Genomic DNA, 23,440 nt, shown 5'->3' with positions numbered 1-23,440 from the left:
ACCACATGACAGCCTACTATTATAGGACAATAGGAGGATTTATCGCTCTGAGCAAGATACTCCCTGCATGGTGAACTCATGGACTGATACTCGGAGGATCTGCTACAACACTAACGCCCAAGTCCATTGTGGCGGGTACCTGAAAGTATGAAAAGTCAGACCACTTCCCTGTCTGCTCTATGTGCTCTACAAACACCCTAAGCCCTACCCCCTCAAGCCTGACCTGTACGCGCTAGGAAATGTTCCCACGGTTATGGACATGCATAGCATTACATACTCGTTTAAGGGAAAAAAAAAATCGGAGAAAAATACAGACGTAATTCTAAAGGTACCCAACTGCCTTGGTGAAATCTAACTCATACAGGTGTCGACTCATTTTAAAGGCACCATCCTCGGAGAGGCTCAAAGAACAGCTGCCTCTGTTACCTTGACAATGCGATCGTTTTTGTCTCTACCTGGGATGAACCTTGCGGTGTTTCATGAAGCATTTTACTTTCAAGTTGGTCGGATCGCTTGAGGAAAAAGTTGAATTCTTGAGCCACCTGAAAATCATTTCAGAAAAGGTCAGTCTGTCCAAAGCCTACCAAAACTATGAAGTGCACTCGTATTTTACCGATCAAGCACGATGTAGCCTACTCTGCCTTTGTGAGCCCAGGCTAATGTGAAGTTACCACCTCGGGATGGTTTCTCATTCCAGCCAAGAACACTTGGTTATTTGCCCAACGCATACGCAAAGAACATCTAGACGATTGCGGTTTCCTGGGGTGAGTTGTGCTATTTTTTCCCTTTCTTTTTAATGGGCTTATATGTTCAACACTGTTTTCCTGGTAATCTACAGTCCCCACAGCCTGTAGGCTAACTTACAGAAAGGAAACGATGAAGGGGGAAAAGGGAAACGTTCCCCCTAGCCAGACCTTATTAGATCATATAGCCCTGCGTAGTGACAAGAGGGTGCTACCCCTCCCGGCATGGTTGCTACCGGGCGTGGCTCGAACTCACGACCCCCCGGTCCCCCGAGTCCGACACTCTGCCACTGAACCACCCTGCCCCATTATGCAGGGGGAAAAAGCAGCTATAGTATGCTGGAACGAAGCTGAAGCTCCTGAGAGCCTCATTAGGTACTTTTCACAGTAGCCTGCAACACCTCTGTATTAAAAAAAAAAAAAATGGCGGGCTTCTCTGTTTACAAATAAATCATCTGCATTATGAACAGTAATTTCTGTTCAAAAATTCCTCTTCATAAACAAATCTTTCATTAGTTTTGGTAAATTAAGCAACAAAGTATACTACATGCAGGAAGCAGTATGTAAGAATCATGACCATTTAAATTACCAGTGGAGAAAATGACGTGACTTCATAGTTTGCTCTAGTCCACCATGGGTTGGTAAAAGAGAATTGGCAATAAGAGAGGACGGCATCAGTGGTACCAACGCCGCGACAGGCTGGGCGTCCTGTGACCTCCAGCCACCATGGTAGAGGGAGAGGGAGGGGCGCCCGCCGATACAACCCCACAGTTTTCTCCGTTTTTGTAGTTTGTGAGAAGGCAGATGGGTTCAAAATGAAGGAGGAACAGAAGTAGCACCCGGGCTACAAGAAAAATGTGGTTGGCGGACGCATCAGGTAAGAGAATAGCTGAAACAATTTTTTAAACTTATTTCCGAGACCCCTACCAGGGTCCCCTCCGCCATGTTAACCAATATGGACTGGCATCTGTGTTACAATGGATTTGCCGATTTTACCTTCTGTGTAAACATGCCTGCTGGGTGTATGGCAAGGGTTGGTGATTCCTAGGATTCGAGTGAATGGGTTAGAGATTGTAGTAGTGAGATAGGGTAGTAAATATGGTGTAAGAGAAGCTTGGTGCGCACACAAAACACCGCTGCCAGGCGTTGTTAGTGACGTCACTACCCAGGTATTGTCCCCCTCCCTCACCCTGCCAGGGGCTGCTAGCCTGGATCACTCACTCTCACACACACCTTCATGTTTGTCACACATTGTCTCATCATGCCTCAATGTCTTTTACTTAATCTCACTGCCACTCCCACATTCTGTCACTGGCAGTTTCGCCGCCTCACTGTCTCGTCAACACTTGTCTCCTACCACGCACCACTTTGTCACCGTTTATCACTCTCCCACATTTACCCCTCGCGCATTTACTGCCTTTTTCAAGCTAATATGGTCAAACCGCCACACATTCGTTGTATCACCAACTCTTTCATCTATGTATTGCCAGATGCTTTAATCTCGTAAGGGATGGTGTCCAGCTGACATTCAAAGGTCTGAACATCACTTTTAGCTTCAACCCTGTTGACTTAGTCAACCCTCCCACTGTGGACTAAATTATGTCGTTAAATTACAATAAATTTTTGTCAGTTAGGTATCACATAAACCATAAGGGATTTGGGGAGTTTTTAGTCTAAGCTCAGGAATGCAATATTAAAAAATTCCAGACAGCCCAAGATTTTTTTTTTTTTTTTCTGCTGTCAAGAGGGATATTATACATGGGGAGGCTTGTTAGGACATGGCTTGGTCAATTTTTGGTAGCTCACATTGCTCGATCCAGGAAATCTGACACAACCACATAGTAGACCACATTATTTTGGGTCTGTGCCACAGTAAATTTGTTTTTTGGATATGTATATTTAACCTGAAAAGCCTATATTTAATGACTTCAAATTTCCGCCAACATCTGCCAGTAGCCATCCATATTTAACGTTCCTAATGCACATTTTTAAAATTTGGAAGCTGGCTGTCAAATGCAAGTGAGGTTAGGTTGAATTAGGTTTGGTTAAAGCATTAAGTTTTCCAGTGTTTTGACACGAGGTACACTGACGCATCCAGTCGGAGCGAAGATTGGTAAATAATGCAGCCAGTGGGAGAGACCGTAAGTAAACATTGCCACAGGCAACCTGGTCACATCCTTAATTACCCCAAAAAGATATATTAAGCCTTGAGTAAGCCTAATCTCCAAAACAAGTGACACACACAAAAAAAGCTCAAATTCATTCAAATCACACTAAAATTGACCAGAAATAATATTTTTTGTTTCAAAATCGAGTGTTGTGAACTGCGGAAAATTGACCAGTGGCTTTGTTTGGAATTAAGAAAGTCATACTGAGTTGCAGGTCATTATTTATTTTTCTCAGTTGGGTGAGTTAGGATCCGTAAACAAGGAAAAATATGTAAAACTATCAGCAGCATGGCCAGTGAGATTGATCACACTCATTCATACATTTCAAACCCCTCCACTTCCCCCCCCCCTTTTTTTTTTTTTTTTTTTTACATCTGTTGGGAAAAACTGATAGCTTTATGCTATAGTTCCTGTTATTTTTTAAGCAGTGTTTCTTTAGTAATCATCAGTCAGAAATCAACCCTTAATTCGTTTAGAATAATCATGCTTGTTTATATTGAAAATTCCATCTCACACAGTGGCTGTCATTCAAGCCTTTTGTTAAGATGCTAAGTTAGGCTATATCAGTGTCTTCATTGTGGAACAAAGGGATGTCAAAGTGGATAGCTATTATAATTTCAAACTCAGTGGTCTTGATCCATTATGGTGTGCATAGTTTGAGGTGAATAACAATGTGTACAGTATAATGGTTGGGGAGTTGGAGAGGTCCTGGGGCACAGAGCCCTGTAAGTAGGTTTAGGGCAGAAATTTTTCATGATTCTGACTGAAATTCATTAGACTGAAAACCATAGGAAAACAAGTGTTTGCTGTGAATATAAATATTTACCCTTTAATCCTGGTTCCACCTAATCGGTTAACCATCAGAATTATATATATATATATAATCAAGTCGCCTATGGCATGGACTTCTATGCCACGGTTTTCTATGACACGGCAAGATGCCAGAACAAAAAACGAACCATGCGCATAAAATACCTATGGCGCGGGGGCGTGGCAAGGTTTGAAATGCACCTCTTGCCTCGGAACCCCCAGCTCTACCCATTCCACTTAAGCACTATCGTCGGCGGAGTTAGGTACATTCAGTATTTTATGCCCTTAAAGCCCTTTGTTATTTATTGTTTAGTGTTTAATTTGTGTGTAATATATGCATTGACTGATTGCTTGATTGTGTGCCTTTGTAAAGTGGGGGAAAATTGGGAAAACTGGGCTGAAAAGGGGGACTTTGGCCGAACATCCAGAACCAAATTCCATTTTTCCTGTAAGTTTAGTTGTTTGTATGGCACGGTTTTCTGTGGCGCAGGCTCAGCCCAGAACCAATTAGCCGCGCTGTAGGTGACTTGACTATATATACATACACTTATACACACACACACACTACCTCTCTCTCTCTCTGTCCATACCGGTGTATATATATATATATATACATCTATCTATCTATCTATTGCCAGACGCCTCAATCCCGTTTGGGGTGGCCACAAACAAATCGCCTCCAAGTTGCCCTGTCCCCCGCCATTTCACTGCCCTGCTCCCAACTCACACCCCCCTCTCTCATAAACCTCTCCACCCTGTCCCTCCATCTCATTCTCAGCCTCCCCCTCCCTCTTCCCCCCTCCACCTCACTCACATACACTCTCTTCGTCAGTCTTTCACCCTCCATCCTCTCCACATGGCCAAACCACCTCAGTGTGTTCCTCATAACGCTTCCTATCACATCCACATCCACACCACAACGCTGCTTTATATCCTCATTCATCAGCCTGTCTCTCCATGTGACTTCACAGGCTCCTCTTAAATAACTCATTTCCACTGCTTTCACTCTTGACTTGTGTCCTTCCAACAACGTCCAAGCTTCACTTCCATACGTTAGAGTTGGTATCACAATACTGTCATGTAGTACCTTTTTCACTTCCATGCTCACTTCCCTGTTTCTTATCACTGCTTTCAAAGAACCAGCAACCTTTCTTCCCTGCTGTACCCTTTCAAGCACTTCACCCTCCAAACCTCCATCCTTACTCATCACACTACCCAAGTACTTAAACGTACTCACATTTTCCAATTCCTCACCATCCAACCTCGCTGTACATTCACTGACTTCACCTCTCTCACTTTACTCTTCCCTACATTCACCTTTAGATTCCGTTTCTTACACACTCTCCCAAACTCATCCACCAAGCCTTGCAGCTCCCCTTCGTCTTCATTCAACAACACAGTATCATCTGCAAACAACAGTACAGGGAGTTTCCAAACACTATCCTCTCTCACCAGGGCCACTCCAACATCCACTACCCTACCTTGTACCTCTTTTATTAGTACCCCATCCATGTACAGATTGAACAGCCATGGAGACATGACACATCCCTGTTTCAACCCAACTTTCAAAGAGAAAAATTCACTTAGTTCACCATCCACACGCACTGCAGCCTTTGCACCATCGTACATACTCTTCACAGCATTCAACAACTTCTCATCTACTCCATATATTCTTAACACTTTCCACAATCCTTGTCTATCCACCCTGTCATATGCTTTCTCCAAATCCATGAAAGCCGCATACAACTTCTTTCCCTTCTCTAGAAACTTTTCCACTAAAGATCTAAGAATGAATATCTGATCTACACAACCTCTTCCCTTCCTAAAGCCTCCCTGTTCTTCTCCAACTAATGTCTCTGTTCTTTCTCTAACTCTGTCAATAAGTATCCTACCATACACTTTTCCTTTTATACTAAGAAGACAAATGCCCCTATGATTACCACACACTTCTTTTTCCCCTTTTCCTTTGTACAAGGGAATAATTACACCTGACTTCCAATCCTCCGGGACTCTACCTTCCTCCCAGGCCAATCTGCACATCTTCCAAATCCATTCTGCTACTATCTCTCCCCCATGCTTCAGCATTTCACCACACACTCCATCAATTCCTGGGGCTTTCCCCAATTTAACTTTCTTCATTGCTTCCACAACTTCTATCCTATTGATTTCTTCCTGTCTTCTCACCTCCCTCCTTCTCCCAGCCATTCCCCAGCCACTTATACTCGCATTACTTCCATCCTCTATGTTCAACGATTCCTTAAAGTGTTCTCTCCATCTGCTCACTTTTTCTCCCTTCTCCACTAGTAATCTACCATTTTTATCTTTCACTCCCCAGCTAACTTCACTTCCACACTGTCTTACTCTTTTCACCTCTTTCCAGAACATTTTCTTACAGTCCCTCCACTTTACACTCAAATTCCTTCCAAATTCCTCATCCACTCTCTTCTTACTCTCTCTTAATAATCTTTTCACCTCTCTTTCTTTCTTTCTACATATAACTCTCTCTTCCGCCTCTCAACTTCTTCCACGCCCCTATTTCTCATCCAAAATTGTATGCTTTCTTCTTTTGTGCCACAGCCTGTCTCACCTCTTCAGTCCACCACGCTGTTCCTTGCACCCCCCTCCGTCTTCTCTTCCTTCCACACACCACATCACATGCTGCACATATTTCTTCTGTAAATATCCTACACACACCTTCCACGTCTCCCATCTGCTCCAATTCATATTTGCCCAATCGTTCCTCCACTTCTCTCTTATACTCTGCCTTTTTCTCATCCTCTTGTAACCTTTCCACTCTCCTTGCACCTACTCCTTCCTCTCGTCTTTCCCTTCTTCTATTCCTCCATCTTACTTGAATCCTAATTCTGGCCACCACCAAGTAGTGGTCAGAAAGTCCACTCCCCCAACCTCTATAAGCTCTTGCATCCATTACACATCTTCACATCCTTTCATCCACACACATATAATCAATCATTGCCTTCCTTTCATTCAGTTCACCACCCACCCTTCTCATCACTTGCCATGTATACCTGTGGATCATTTTATGCCTGAAGAGGGTATTGGCTATCACCAACCCCCTCCCAGCACAAATGTCCACTAATGCGCTCCCATTTTCATCTATCTCAGCAGGCACACCCCACTCACCAACTATTCCATCCACCTTCACATTCCCAACTTTACCATTCATATCACCGATCGGAAACACTCTCTCATTCCTTCTAAACTTTTCCATGGACACTTCTACATTTGTCCAGAACTCTTCTCTCACTCTTCTAGCACGATCTTGCGTTGGTGCATACACACACACACAATCGCCCACATTTGTATTCCAACTTTCAACTTTACCCACACAATCCTTGACCCAACTGATCCATACTGTCTTATGCTCTTCTTCCATCTTTTACTCACAACTATACATACTCCTTCCTTTGCCCTCTCATTCTCACCTACTCCTGCACATGTACCCCATCCATACTCCCATTCTCTCACACTTTCTCCTCTCCATTTTGTTTCAGTTATTCCACATACATCCACTTTTGCACCCTCAAGCACCTGGACAATCTCTCTCTCTTTCACCTCATCATTCGCACCTCTTACATTCCATGTACTGTACCCATTACCAAGTCCTTTGTCCGGTCCTGGGTCGTCATCGTTTGGTCAGTCCTTGTCCGAGGCTTCTTGTTTGTTTTTTTAGTTAGTTGTTTTCTGGGGAGGGGCACTAACCCTCTGCCAACCCTTTTAGTCGCCTTTTACGACAAGCAGGGATACTGGGGAAGTATTCTTGAAAAAAAACCCTACCCCAGTATATATATATATATATATATATATATACAGTATATATGCAGTATATATATATATATATATATATATATATATACAGTATATATGCAGTATATATATATATATATATATATATATATATATATATACTATACAGCAAGCCCACCCCTAACGCGAGGGTTTCATTCCAAAACTGCATGAGTTTTAACTACTACTTATTTTGCTCCCTAGACCCCCTAAATGTGGTGTTTTGCTGTTATCTGCTATTGGTAATCAATATGAAGCACTTTAAATGGTTAGGTTTATTTAAAGTTATAACGTACAAATACAGTACTGCACAGTAAAACCTCAACACACAAATAAATACATAAACACAAGGCAGCATTCCGATGCCGATTGGTTTTGGGACAATTCGTCAATTCGCCATCACAACAATAACAAAGACAATTCACCGTCATTAATGAAGACAGCTGTGTGTGACTCTAGAATATAATTCAGAGGCGAAATAAGTATATTTATAGAATGACAGGGAATCGTTCTGGGTGCAAATTGACCTGACGGGGAATCGTCCATGTTTTGACAGGGAATTGACTTGATGGAGAATTGTCTCAGAACCCACCGATCACGAGTAATCATGTAAATCAGGTTAACTGGTTACAAGGCTTTATTTAATGCTTAAACTTTTTTTAAGTGCTTTAGCTTACATACCAGAACAGTAAATATTTAACTTACAAATACAGTACTGTGGAAAATCAGTGCAGCAAATCTTTAACGAACTAATAAAAAAGGCAATATTCCGACGCCTATCAGGTAAACTAGTTATAAGACTTTATTTCTTGGTTTAACATTATTTAATTGTACTTTAACTTGTACATAAACTTACCAGAACAGTAATGTAAATATTTAACTTACAAATACAGTACTGTGGAAAAGCAGTACAGCAAATCACATGATAAAAACAAACTGTGCGCACTGCGCTGAGGTTCGAGGATTTGGCCTTTCAAAGGCCTCTGGCATAAATTTATAGTTTTCATGATGGTTCTTTAATCTTATGTTGTCTTATATGTATCCCAGCACTAACTGCGTATAATTGCGAGCGCGTTCAGCGAGAACCTGTTCGGGACGAGCTTTCTGTATACATATCCATCCATCCATCATCCAATCCTGCATTGCCCCACGAGGAACGTTGGAGCCCAGGGCTAGGCAGGTTGGTCATAACATTTAAGATGAGAGTGACCAACCTCACACATCCCTGAGTGGCATTACAATAGCAATAAACCCCAACCACCCCTTGGATACAAAACTGCACAGGCTCAGTCTGATTGGAGTGCTTTAATTACCCACTAAACCACCAGGTGCAATAATGGTTTTCTGGTGCAAAGGAAGCCATTTGGCTTATCACTCATTGTAGAGTCACCCATGGGCAGAGGGAAGAGGAAAGAATGAAGGAGAGAAAGACAGGGAGTGTAAAGTCACCCCATAGGCAGATGGAGGAAAGAAAGACAGAAGAGGAAGAGGGAAAAGGGCAGACACCCAAAGCAACTTTACATCGAGCAAGTGCATAGTAAGCCCTCCACCTGCATATACCTGTGTACATATATATATATATATATATATACAGCAAACTCGCCCCTAACGCGAGGGTTTCATTCCAACCGTGGCACGTTCAGCGCAAAACCACGTAAGTTTTAACTGCTCCTTATTTTGCTCCCTAGACCCCCTAAATGTGGTATTTTGCTGTTATCTGTCATTGGTAATCAATATGAAGCACTTTAAGTGGTTAGAAGGTTTATTTAAAGTTATAACTTACAAATACAGTGGGGCACCAATTTTCGCGCCTAATTGGGTCCAAAAATAATGCGCGAAAGTGGAATTAGCGAAAGTTGGGGCATTGTCTTTATGGCAAAAAGGCTAATTGGTTCCCAGTTATCCTAAAGTAACATCAGATTTTCATTTTCACTTGCAATACAGTACATCAAATCACTATTGTACATTGCATTGTGAGATACAAACAATAAAAACTGTACAGTACACATTATATGAGGAGAAACATACCACAGAGACCAGGTTGAGGTGTTTAATGGATGTTGGGGGTAAGTATTCGAGGCGCGTAGCGGGCTTATTTAGCCACGCCAGACGTATTGGCGCCACCTCTTGCTGCCTCGCTACCACTCTCTCTCTCTGCCTCCTCAGATGCAACTTGATGCAACACTTCCACTCTGTGCTCATTATTATACTGCCGTTTCTTCACTCCAACACGATACTCTCTTTTAGCCTTGGCCTTTCCTCCCGACTTTGAATGTCCCGGCCACTTTTTATCACCACCACTGCCTCCCGGCCCTCCCCCCACACCACCAGGCTCTCCCCCCACACCACCAGGCCCTTTCCCCACACTACCAGGTATAGTAGAGGCCATTGAACCGTGAGAATCCAACACAATGGAGCTAGCACGCTCGTACACAATGGCGGGAATGGGTGGACAGAGTGTTGACATGACGTCATTCAAGATGGCGGTGGGTTGCGGGCGGGTGGTGCAGGAAATTCAAAGTTCAAAATATTGTCCCAAACCCAAAATTTGTACGCGAAAATCGATTTTTTTCAAGCGAAAGTGGAAGTTAGGGAATATTTGGTGCATGCTACGAAAGTGGATTCCGCGAATCCTGCTGTAGCGAAAGTTGGTGCACTACTGTACAGTACTGCACAGCAAAACTTTGACACACAAATACTTAAACACAAGGCAACATTCCGATGCCGATTGGTTTCGGGACAATTCGTTGTCAAGTCAATTCGCCATCACAACAATAACTAGACAATTCGCCGTCATTAATGAAGACAGCTGTGAGTGATGCTAAAATATAATTCAAAGGGGAAGTAAGTGTATTTATAGAATGACGGGGAATCGTTCAGGGTGCAAATTGTCCTGACGGGGAATCGCCCATGTTTTGACGGGGAATTGTCTGACGGCGAATTGACCTGACGGAGAATTGTCTTGGAACCCGCTGATCATGGGTAATCATATAAATCAGGTTAATTGGTTACAAGGCTTTAGGTAACGCTTTAACTTTATATAAGTGCTTTAACTTACATACCAGAAGAGTAAATATTTATCTTATAAATACAGTATCGTGGAAAATCAGTGCAGCAAATCTTTAACAAACAGATAAAAAAAAGGTAATATTCCGATGCCAAGTAAACTGTTATAAGACTTTATTTCTTGGTTTAACATTATTTAATAGTACTTTAACTTGTACATAAACTTACCAGAACAGTAATGTAAATATTTAACTTACAAATACAGTACTGTGGAAAAGCAGGACACGATCACCTGATCAAAACAAACCGTGCATGGTGCTGCGCTGATGTTCGAGGATTTGACCTTTCAAAGGCCGCCTCTCTTGCGTTAATTATTTATAGTTTTCGTAATGGGTCTTTAATCTTACGTTGTTTTATACGTATCCCAGCACTAACCGCGTATAATTGCGAGTGCGTTTGGCAAGAACGTGTTCAGGGCGAGTTTACTGTATATATATATATATACACACACACACACACAAAGTAAAACCTGATTATAATGGACTACTGTACAGGTATACCCTGAGATACAATATCCGTAGATGCAATACCCCGGCTTAGTGATTGGGGGTAGAAATACCACCATACCCCGCCTAACAATGGCCAAACCCCAGATTAGCAATGGGTTTATTTTATTTTATTTTTTTTTACTGATTTTTATGATATTTTAGATTTAAGTTTTGTGTTTAGGTTGATTTATAAACTGTTTTTAGATTTATATTAATGTGTTTTAGTCATAGGTGGGGTGAACATTGTCATTTTAGGGTACAGTTTACTAAGTTTGATTTTTTTCCAGACATATTTAACAATTTTCAGTCTTTATTTTTGGGTTTAGGTGAACTATAAACTGCTTTTAGGCTTAGTTTAACTTGATTTAAAGCTATTTTGGGGTTTAGTGAGCTAGAAACTTGTTTTTGGACTTATTTGTGTGGGGTTAGGACTTGGTTGGGGGGGAAACCCTAGACTTTAAAATGCATCTCTATGCTTTACGTGTTAAATCTACCCCGAAATACGATACCCTGCCTAGCGATGGGTGTTTATTTAACCAGTTGCATCATTAAACCAGGGTATACCTGTAATTGGGGCCAAGGCCATTCCATAAAAAGCAAAATTATGATATAGGCTATCAGACATTAGTCTGGATTGCATCAACGGTTTTTAAACTTTTCAGTACCACAGCTGTACATTACTGTATTATACATTCACTTCAATAATCAAATGGTATATATGATAATACTGTACAGCACTCTCATCTTAAATGTCGCTCTCATCTTAAATGTCGGGACCAACTGCATAGCCCCGGGCTCCTACGCTCCTCATGGGGCACTGTAGGATTGGATGATGGATGGATGGGTGAATACTGTACTGGACACTGAGAAACATGTCTTTCATTTACCTTAGTGTGGTGAACATAGCTGAAGTGGTCAGGCAGTTCAGACCATTTCTAGCTTTATCAGACTTTTTCCGATATACAGGTCTCCCTTGTTTTACAATTGGTATGCGTTCCTAGAAAGGCAATCGTAAACCGAAATATCATAAAGCGAAATTAAGGTTTAATGGGAAAAATAAGGATGCGTTCCTGGACTAGTGTATAAGGAACCGAAGACACATACAAGTGATCTAATATGCAATAATAATGATGATGTTTTATGTATTGTAGTGCATCTGAATCACATATGTATGTACATTTGCAAACATAAAGACATGAAATAGCAAAAACAACATGAACTACAGCTGTACTGTACTGTACTGTTATGTACCCTCCTACTGTACTGTAGCTCTGTCCACCCTTAGTTGGTCCCTCCCCCCCAAGGCTGGAGGACGTAATGCCTTAATGTCTCCTCCGAGGCTAGGAGACTTCCTGGGCCAAAGCCCATCACTTGTCAACACAAGAGGTGGAGAGGGAGGAAGCAGGGGTGGTGGAGGTTTGGATGGCAGGAGAATGAGAGGTGGTGGAGGTTTGGGTGGCTGGGCTGGATGACTCAGTGGTAGCAGAGGCAGATGGACTAGCAGTGGGTTTGAAGAAGCTGGAAATTGTTGTTTGCTTTGCCAGCCTCCTCCTGGCCTCACGGGATTTCCACATGCCTAGTCGTAAATGCGAGGGAGCTCAATCGTAAAATGAACACTTGGTACTAAAGAAGAAGGATCGTAAATGCGAAATATCGTAAAACGATGCAGCGTAAAACGAGGGAGACCTGTACAGTAGTCCCTCATTTATCCGCACGTGTGGTATCCGGACATTGGGCCTTGGCTCAATTAAACCATTATCCGAATTTACTTGCTATTATCCAGATGTAAAAGTACCTGAGAACTTCAGCCAGCCAGCTGACATGTTCAAACATTTGGTATCGTGGCTGCTGGGCTCGAGCCATGAGCGGGAAGGAGGCTGTAACCCACAGCCAGAGCTAAAATATCCGTTTGTCTCTGTACTGAACAGTCAAAGTCGTTCACTCATCCTATCACTCCCAGCGAACCTCCAGCACCCGAGCAATATGACTGTAACCCACAAGCGGTGTCAAAACACCAGTACGCATCCCCACCGAATGTCCAATATCGTGTGGCCATGGGGCTAAGTCTTTCCCAACCACTGCCACCATTGAACACAGACCACAAGCCACGAGTACATGTTTGGTGACAGCGGCCATCCGCGTCTCTACCGTATGTCAAAAGTCCCCTGGTCACTGTGAGTCATGTTTCCGCATGGCCACTCGGCGTCTAACAGACCACAATCCATGAGTAAATGTATGGTAAAAGCGCCCGTCCACCTGTTGACAGAAGGGGGAGAATCCTGCCCACAGCCTTGCTTCTCCCTGCTCCCCTCGCTACCCCATACCCTCCTGGCTCCCCCATCACTCCCTCAGTCCTTACCCTCCTCTGTGGTGATAACACTGACTCATGAGTTTTCAAAGATTTTTTTGCAATTTATTTGACTACTCTTGGTCTTATCAAAATTCTGAAGTGACCATGAGAAAGCTCATGAAATTCTGCATCTAGACATATGCTTAACTCTTGGAAGGTGCTGGCGAAATTTTGCACTAGGATGGTGAGAAGTTATATGAAGGTAAGTGTTACTCCTGCACACTTTATTCTTACTGCTTTTCTGTTCTTTTATTTAAAAGTTTTATGTGTTTTTATTAGCCTGTCTTAAAAACACCAGCAAAAATGATGGTATACAATTTATACCAATATAACCAATTTCTGGTGGCATATTTGGCCATGGAATTTTTATTGAGCCCCGGGAGCAATTACTTGTCACAGACAACAGATTTTCAAACTATCATCAGGTTTCTTGTGGATTTTTGTTAGTTATGCATTGTTTTCTTGATGTTTAGCATTAATATGGATAATCCTATGTGTGTTTTGATGTCTCAGTATGGCAGAATGACCAGAAAACAGAGCCAAAATTAGTAGGGGTACTGTACGTACAGTAGTGTATTGGTTGGGTGTTTTTTTGGTTTTCAGTGTGTGTTTTTTTTTATGGCATCCTCGGTGTTTAGCAATACTTTGGATATTCCTGTGTGTGTTTTGATGTCTAAATATGGCAGATTGACATGAAAACAGTGCCAAAATTAGGAGGGGTACTGTATGTACGTTGGTGTATAGGTAGGGTGTTTTTTGGTTTTCACTTTTTTTTATATGGTTTTCTTGGTGTTGAAAATTATTTTGGATAATCCTGTATATGTTTTGATGTCAAAATTTGGCAGAATGACTGGAAAACACTGCCAAAATAAGGAGGGGTACTGTACATACAGTATTGTCTAGGTATGGTGTTTTTTGGTTTTCAGTGGTTTTTCCTGCATGGTTTTCTTGTTGTTTAGCATTACTTTGGATATTACTTTGTGTGTTCTGATGTCTAAATGTGCCAGAATGACTGGATAACACTGCAAAATTAAACATAGGTACTGTGCAAATATGTTAGGTACAGGTTGGAGATTAGGTATAGGTAGGGTCTGTGTATGGCAGGGGAATAATGTTCATTATCCGAATTTGCCACTACCCGGACATGCTTTTGGCTCTGTTATGTCCAAATAAATGAGGGATTACTGTATATAATTTATATATATATATATATATATATATATATATATATATATATATATACATACTGTATATATTTATATATATATATATATATATATATATACATACACACTGTATATATATATATATATATATATATATATATATATATATATATATATATATATATATATATATATACATACTGTATATATATATATATATATATATATATATATATATACATACACACTGTATATATATATATATATATATATATATATATATATATATATATATATATAATAATACAGTATATATATAATATATATATATATATATATATATATATATATATATATATATATATATATATATATATATATATATATATACATACATACTGTATATACATGCACACACACACAATGGGCATGTACATTGCATGAGTGGGTGGGCAGTCCACAGCCTCATGCACTGTGATTTTACGTACTGTGAATATATAATCTTTGGGGAAGAATAACATACCAGTATGGGTGGCACCCCCTCAAATCTTGATATTTTTTTATTATTAGAGATACAGTTTAATAAAAGGAAAATTTTTAAGGCATATAGTATGGACACAGCTGAAATAACAGAAATATGGGTTTCACTTTAAAAACAATAGACGACAGGCCTGATGGACTTATATGGCAGGGATGCGCGGCAACACGCTTAGAGTGCCCCCCCCCCCAACCCTGGCCGCACCACGCATGTTTAACGGTTGCCAGTGTTGTATTATTCCAGACTTTGATGAAGAAACTTACGGCCTGTCGAATGTTATATTCCATCCAGAATGCATGAACAGTCATTATTGTGGGGGTTGCAGGTGTGCCAGATGAAGCAGGTGAGTCAGGTGGGGCTGTGTAGGTGGACAGGGAGGTGGCTGGTGAGTCAGGTGGGGCAGTGGAGATGGAGGGGACGACGGTAGGCAAGTCAGGGGAGGTGATGAGGGGATGATCCTCTATCACTTCCTCACTACTGTCACATTTTCGGCAATTTCTTTCATCTCTTCTTGTTTGTCTTTTTCATTCCTAATATTGTAATGGACGTATTTGGAGTATAACATTCTCGAAATAACCGTTATTCAAGTGAATCCAAACGTTATTATAGAAACTGGGTATCTATTCTAACTTACCGTTATTGCTGAAAATGTAAATGTCAAAGTCGTTATTGGCGAGACCTTACTGTAGACCCCTCTTGAGCACCTTCCCCACGAGCCTCTAAGTCACGATGGGCACATTGCGTGGGGGAAAGGTTGCGTAGTCTGGGGAAATAGCGGTTTTGGGCCACTCCTTGCCTCTGCCTTGCGTATTGTGGGCTAAACTTGCACGTTCAAAGTTTTATGATTATGATTTTTGGCAACTCGTGTACTGTGCGATTCACACACTGTGATCATGCATACTGTGTGAGCCTACTGTATATATATATGTGTGTGTGTGTGTTTGTGTACTGGTATGTATGTGTGTAATCGTTAAGGAGACAGAAGCACTTCTTTAAGAGAAAAACAAAAAATACCCATGAGCTGATTCAGTGAATTTGTGATTGTGTAGAGAAGCACATTTTCAAGTATGAAGAGGAAGCTGTTGAATGCTGTAAAGAGTCATGTATGAGGGCGCCATGGCTGCAGTGCATGTGGATGGTGAAGTGAGTAAATTTTTCTGTCTGAATGTTGAATTGAAACAGGGATATGTCATGTCCCCATGGATGCTCAGTTTGTACTATCACTCAAAAAAGTATCCTTACTAAAGTGATGTGAGTCATTTTGACACAGAGAACAACAAAATATGAAATTCCAGCTCTGTTCGATTAGCTCTACTCATTGTTGAGTCCTGCGTTCACATGAGTAAGGACACTTTTTTGAGTCATATTATGTGGATAGAGTTTTATGTAAGAGATACAAGGTATGCCAGTGGATGTTGGAGTGGTTCTAATAAGAGAGGGCAGTGTTTGGACAGTTCATGTTCTGCTGTTTGCTGATGATACTGTATTAAGTGAAGACAGTGAGGAACTGCAAGGCTTGGTGAATGAGTTTGGGAGAGTCTGTAAGAAACAGCATCTAAAGGTGAATGTAGGCATGAGTAAAGTTGTGGTATTTTAGAGAAATAAAGTCACTGAATGCACAGTGAGGCTGGATAGTGAGGAAATGGAAAATGTGAGTAGAGTTAAGTACTTGGGTAGTGTGATGAGTAAGGGTGGAAGTTTGGAGGATCAAGCTTGAAAGGGTAATGCAAGGAAGAAAGGTTGCTTGTTCATTGAAAACAGTGATAATAAATAGGGAAGTGGGCATAGAAGTAAGAAAGTCGCTGCATGACAGTATTGTGGTCCCCACTCTGACATATGGAAACAAAGCTAGACCTTGTTGAAAGGACACAAGTCAAGAGTAAGAGTGGAAATGAGTTATTTGAGTGGAGCATGTGGCATTATATGGAGAGACAGACTGACAAATAAAGGGGGGGGGAAGCTTGATTTTACACACCAGAAGATGTATATTTTACTCATACAGCTAACGGTTACCGCATTATTGACTTTCAAAGAATGTTAGAAATAAATATTGTTGCCCCTTTTATATATATAGGGAAAAAAAATGCACCAGTAAATTTTGGTCCTATAGATTTGAAGAGCATGATTTTACTTCTCAGAAAACATATATTTCACTCTCACGTCTAATTGTTACCACAAAATCGACCTTCAAAAAGAAAAAAAAGTCACTCATTGCTGAAGGAGAATGGGACATCCTGGTGAAATAAGGGGGAATACGAAAGTAGAGGGAGTGTGAGGGGCATCAGGAGGGAGGGGAATATGCCTGCCTTACACAGTCAGTATGGTTTAGAGCGGGTTTGGGGGGTAGTTTGGGTGGGGGGTGATAAAGAGGGCAGGATCCAATCGGGCAGTGGAAGGTGGAGAGATGTCAAGGGGGGGGGGGTCCCTCCCCACTGCATCTAGGGGGACCAGTCAGGCCAGACACCACCAGATATTGTACTTTCCATTGGCTAAGCTTCATATTCGCCATCAAAGAAACTGGGATACCTCGCACCAATGATTGGCAGCTTGTGTACGAATGATGATGATAAGGGTTTACATACCAAGGCCAAACACATCAGTAGATGATAATTGGACTTCAGGAGCTAACCCCTGTGTCATGATGTCGTACCCTGAAAGTCATTTTTAGGCACTAGGTGCGTACAAGGATGTAACCCGGTCATCAGTAGCCAGTGCTTTACTACGGGGATAGCAGAGGGCGGTGTAAAGCTTCCTAGCTTCTCCTGCTACTACTTGGATATGGTACTGGTGGGAAAATAAGCTCATGGCAAAGTGGTGAAGGGGTTAAGCCTGTGATGAAGTGGTTACGGGGTTAAGCCTGTGATAAGTGGTTAAGGGGTTAAGCTCGTGGCGATGGGGTTAAGTTAACTTGACCACAGAACTATTCGATCACTCATTCCCCTCTCTGTTATATACATATTTGGAACAGTTTCACAAAAAAGTCCATATTTTGTTATGTATTTATTTGACCTATTATAATTATTATTATTATTTTTTTTTAATGCAAAGAAGAAAGAACCAAAGGTTAGAAGCCCCTTTTTTCCTGTTGAATGAGAAATTTCTCAGTCGTAGCACCATTTCCATATATTACGACTAATCCAAATCAGCATAAGAGCTCATCCATCACTGATATATATTGAGGGGCACTACTTCATAATCTAGCGCAGAAAGCATAACACATTTCGAGTGTAGTAGTGGAGACTGGTCACCACAAGACAAAGTGGCTCTGCTGTTACCATAGTAACCATCTCCAATTGATACTGCACCATCAGCTCCATTGTCTTGCATGTTTCCACTCTCATTTATGGTCAGAACGATGTTTTAACAGTTGTTTGGAGAAGTGTATGCAATATGAGATTCTCTTCTTTCGACTCTCCCCTTAGGGGTCGCCACAGCGGATCACCCGTCTCCATCTTACTCTGTCTTCAGCATCTTCATCTCTTACACCTACCACCTGCATGTCCTCCTTCACTACATCTGTAAACTTTCTCTTTGGCCTTCCTCTCTTTCTTCTGCCTGGTAGCTCCATTTCCAGCATCCTCCTCCCGACATACTCCTCATCCCTCCTCCGCACATGTCCAGACCATCTCAGTCTTGCCTCTCTAGCTTTGTCCCCAAACTGACTTACGTGCGCTGTCCCTCTAATTTGTTCATTTGTAATTTTGTCCATCCTCGTCACTCCTAGTGAAAAACACAACATCTTCAATTCTGCTACCTCCAACTGTGCCTCCTGTCTTTTTGTCAGTGGTACTGTCTCCATTCCGTCCAATGTGGCTGGCCTCACTACAGTCTTATAAACTTTCCCTTTCATTTCTGCAGAGATCCTTTTGTCACAGATCACTCCTGTCACCTTTCTCCACCCACTCCATCCCGCTGCACTCTCTTTTTTACCACTCTACCACACTCTCCATTTCTATGTACAGTTGACCCCAAGTATTTGAATTCATCTACCTTTGCCACCTCTACACCTTGCAGCCTCACGGTTCCCCTGTCATCTCTTTCATTTACACACACGTACTGAGTCTTGCTTCTGCTTACTTTCATTCCCCTTCTCTCCAGTGCATATCTCCATCTCTCAGGCTCTGCCTCAGCTTCCTCTCGGCTCTCGCTGCATATCACAATGTTGTCCTTAAATATCATTGTCCACAGAGGCTCCTGTGTAATCTCAACTGTCAATCTGTCCATCACCATTGCAAACAAGAAGGGGCTCAAAGTCATTCCTTGATGCAATCCCACCTCCACCTTGAAACCCTTAGTCATCCCTACTGCACATCTCACTGCTGCTACACTATTGTCGTATATGTCCTTCACCACCCTCACGTACTTCTGTGCCACTCCTGACTTTCTCATACAGTACCACAGCTCCTCTCTCGGTACCCTATCATAAGCCTTCTCCAAGTCTATAAACACACATTGCAACTCCCTCTGGCCTTCTCTGTACTTCTTCATCACCATTCTCAAAGCAAATATGAGATTAGTACCATGTTAAAAACAAGTAAAGCAATTAAGTTGTTTTTTGAGAGTGCAATAGTATTATCTCAGACCCCTTTATTACCTGTTAGTGTTGTATACAGTTCTTGGAAGGAATTTAACCCTCTCGTTATTGGAGGACGCAGGCTGCATCCATCCGCGGGCAAGTACTCAGGATGTGGGCCGGCTCAGCCTTGGCCGAATACTTGGAGAACCCCCCCCCCCTATTTCCGGTACTTCTTATACATTTTAATCACACACCCTTAGTTTTGCCCCTGTCTCCGTGATTACTTATTCCTCGTAATCTCAGATAGTTGTACTTACTTGTGGTGTCAATAAAAACATTTGGCGAAGATAAATTATGTGCTAATTTACAATGTTTTTTTCTTTCCTTCATGTTTTCTCATAGAAATATATGTTTTATGGTAATTGGTACTGTGAAAGAGTTTCAGGAAATTTCATTAGCTACATTTTCATATATAAACATTTACTGTAGGACAATTCGGGTCAGTTTTCTATATCGCAAAAGGAAATTATCTTATGATCGTGTTGTGGGAGCGGTGTTTAGCAAGGCCAAAGTTGTCGCTAAATTATTTTTTCCTCTGCATTTATTTATACCTCTATCTGTGTGGGTGTAGCATTCGGAGCACGCACCTTGATGCATCCAGGAGTAGATGTAAAAAAATTCTAAAGCAAAAAAAATCGAGGAACGATTTTATTCAACGCAGCTTGCGTCATCCAGTACCAAGTGGGTGAGATTAGGTTCGACACAGCCATTGTCATCAAGTAATGAGTGGGTGACTTTTGCACTGCTACCATAAGTATCAAAAGCGTTAATGTTAAAGGATTTCTACTATTGCTTGAAGATCCCCCCCACGCTTAGAATGGAACTTTTGTCAGGTGCTGAGACATTACTCCCATCACTTGTCTGAAATGCTGTCAGAAGAGAGAGAGAAAGTCCCCACCATACAGTAAAGCAGTAACACATATAACTTGTGGCTCATAGTACATCATCTTATAATGCATGGTGGGTCTTTTCATCCCTTTAACCATGTACTATGAGCTGGGGGGAGGGCAGTGAAATGGCAGGGGACTGGACAATCTGGAGGTGATTTGATTGTGGCCAACTCTTCTGGGGTTAAGGCGACTAGCTATAAATAGATAAAACCATGTACCAGGAAAATTCATTGGATCTGAGAGGCATATACAGTACCAGTAGTAAGAGAGATACCCAGTGTTGGTTGTTTTCAGTAACTGGAGGATGAAATGTGGGACATGTATGGGGAAGCCAGAGCACCAGATTCTGACAGGGACCCTTGTGACAACAGCATAAACAGTGAGGCTCAGGATGTGTATGGTAGCTCATGGCCCCAGTTGATCAAGCTGGCTCATGGCTTCAGTCAATAAAGCCATTGAACTTGATGGATTTCAAATGCATACATTTTGTTTAATATGTTATTGCATTTATTGTTTCATCACTTTATTATTATTATGGTATGGATTTTAGTGCAAAGTGAATATAGACAATACAATTGCTGTTTCAAAATTCAGAATTCTTTTATTTGGTTTAACACCATGACAGCATATGGATTTGCATGAGAAATAAAAAACCATAGGCTAAGCACTTAAGCACTGCAGCAGCTGTTTTAAGATAGATAAATCTAGCTGCCTTCATGGACTCACATCATCGGTATGTTATATTCATAGTACGGTGCAGTGCTTGTATTTGCAGCTGTAATAAAGGTGAAGCATGCAAGTTTTTTTTTGTTTAATGAAAGACTTCTTTTCAACTGAGCGATCCTCTCCTAGTTTTCCAATACCCAAAGGGTTAAGGACATATCTTTACAGTAATTTAATGTTGCTGTTTTAATAATGTACTTAATTACTTCTTATAGATTTATGAAGGAAAGTTTACCACAGTTCTGGGGACATATCTTTACAGTAATTTAATGTTGCTGTTTTAATAATGTACTGAATTACTTCTTATAGATTTATGAAGGAAAGTTTACCACAGTTCTGGTTATTAGTAAGGGATGTGTTTTAAATACTGCAGTTTTATATGGTACTGTACATACAATTGTTACTGTTGTTAATGAGCTAGCCTACCCCAGTCTGATTGAGCAGACTGATCAACTGCAGGCAAGCAACCACCCCTGCAAGGCCATCCCATGCAGTGAACCGATGTTCTCATGTCGCTGACCGTGCCTCCCTGCCCAGTGAGGTGCAGGGATTCATTAATGTGGAGGTTTGGTTCCTGGGTGGATGCTGCAGTTGCATCTCCACCTCAGTTAACAGGAGCACCATAGTAGATTCCATGTCACCCTATTATATGGCTAAATGGTTGCCACCCAGCATTTAAATGGTTTCCTGAGTTGCGTCGCTCAGTGTAGAGCCACCTGATGTTGAAAGAAAAGTAATAGGTAATGACAGGATGGATGGGAGAAGTGGAAAAGAGGACAGACACAGAAAGAGAATGACAGACATAAAAAAAGAGATAGGCATTACTGCATCAAGTGAGTGGATGATGGATGCCCCGTCTGTCACCACAGTTGTTACTGTAAATGAAGGAAACTGGCAGACCAAATTTATAGGTAACAATGAAACTTCAGGGGGCATTTTTTGTGTTATTTATTGAAGACATGGCAGCAAAAAATATTTCCTGAAGGACAACTAAAACAAAGACATATTGTACCATCAGTCCTCCATCAACTGGAAGTCACTACCATACTGTATAGAGTACAGTAAAGTCTGCCCCATCAACCTTCTTGCTGTTTTGCCTCACTGGAATCATAGGTATTCTTCTTATGAGATTACTCCTTTTCCATGGGTTTGGGGTGGAGAAGGGACTGTGTGTAATCTTGTTCTGAAAGAAGACTGTATGGCACAATAAATATCTTAGTAATTATTGGATTCTTCTTAATTTATAATTTAGCAAAACAACATTCTAAAATTGATGCAGGTTGTGACATGCCCACAGTCCCATTCATCTTGTACCATAGTTCTTACAGGTTAGTGTGCAGATAGTCCCAGTTTAATGTTAGGCAAAATTGTAGACTGGCATACATTATTTATTTCCTTGGAAATGCACTTTGATTTGGGAGAGAAAGTTTACAGAAACATTTTAATCCTTGTACTATGGAATCTCCTAAATCACGGCTTTTTGGTTCTGACCACATGCCGTGATTTGAGGATTTCGCAATTTAGAAATACCTAATCTTCTCGGGAAAATTACCTGCGGGTTTGTCATCTCAGAAAATTTACCCCCCTTACCCCCAAATCTACATCAAACTGGTCACCAGTGAACACTAACATCCTTCATGCTTGGCATGGGAGGGAAGCACTGTGATTGGCTTATAGTAAGTACCGTACTTGTATATGATTGGTTTGGTAACTGCCATGCGTGACTACGATTGGTTTACTCCTGACCAGGTGTGCTTACTTGTGGTAATGGTGGCATGTATTACACGAGGCAGGGGAAAAGCGTCACATTTGATGGCTGCATCTGCGAATTTTCTGTAATTTCCATGATTTTCTGGTGTTGCGAACTGAATCTGCCATTAAAAAATACACTATTTAGGAGATTCCACTATACATGAGACATGAAAATTGTCAGTAGTGAAAGATAATTGTAATTAACCATTTCTCTGCCGTGGAATAATTTATTGGCTTGAATAGCAGTGGAATATCCTAAAAGTTGAAGGATTAAGTAATGTAGCCTACAAGGTAATATTAACAATGGCTGGTTTGTAAACACCAACAGTCCAGGGTTTGCGTAGAATTACTGACTGGCTGCAG

General features: G+C 41.3%; 1 protein-coding gene across 1 annotated transcript in view; it reads left to right on the top strand.

Annotated features, from left to right (window-relative positions):
• The first annotated feature begins 1,535 nt into the window (after window positions 1-1,535).
• Window positions 1,536-23,440, top strand: part of LOC145402085 (uncharacterized) — a 43,557-nt gene continuing 21,652 nt past the window's right edge. Inside the window, exon 1 of the mRNA XM_080274193.1 lies at window positions 1,536-1,620. The gene's annotated coding sequence lies outside the window, so the exon portion shown is untranslated. The remainder of the gene's footprint in view (window positions 1,621-23,440) is intronic.

The sequence above is a fragment of the Coenobita brevimanus genome, chromosome 57 (assembly GCF_032717465.1).
Source record: "Coenobita brevimanus isolate Jiangsu-jjx chromosome 57, ASM3271746v2, whole genome shotgun sequence".
Lineage (NCBI taxonomy): Eukaryota > Metazoa > Arthropoda > Malacostraca > Decapoda > Coenobitidae > Coenobita > Coenobita brevimanus.
The sequence above is the reverse complement of the archived record's forward strand: the minus strand, read 5'-3'. Positions and strand labels throughout refer to the sequence as shown.